Raw genomic sequence first — 401 nt, 5'->3', positions numbered from 1 at the left:
GGGGGGTTAATGGGGGCGACAGGAGGGGGACAAAGGCGACGGGGCGGGGGCCACCCCGCGACGTCATTCGGGGTCGGTCGCGGGGAGAGACAAGAAAACGGTCAGAAAAATGAGGAAAATCGGGGGGAAAAGAGACCCCCACCCCCCGGGTTTTGCGAGGGGGTGGGGGGGATGACAGGGGTGACACGGTCCCGCCCCAAAATCCGGCGGTGGCTTCGTGTTCCAAGAGAGAGGAATTCCCTCCGCGCAGGGCCGGCACCGCCCGAGGGGCTGCGGGGCGGTGCGGGGGGGGGACCCCCGGTGTGTCCCCAAGGCCGGGGGTGGGGTGGGGGACCCGCGGCGAGGACCACACCCCGCTCCTCGCCGGGTCCCGAGCCTGCGGAGGGGTCTGGGGGGGGGGG

This window comes from Neopelma chrysocephalum, unplaced genomic scaffold (assembly GCF_003984885.1).
Source record: "Neopelma chrysocephalum unplaced genomic scaffold, ASM398488v2 Primary Assembly neopelma1_184432, whole genome shotgun sequence".
Taxonomy (NCBI): domain Eukaryota; kingdom Metazoa; phylum Chordata; class Aves; order Passeriformes; family Pipridae; genus Neopelma; species Neopelma chrysocephalum.
The sequence above is the reverse complement of the archived record's forward strand: the minus strand, read 5'-3'. Positions refer to the sequence as shown.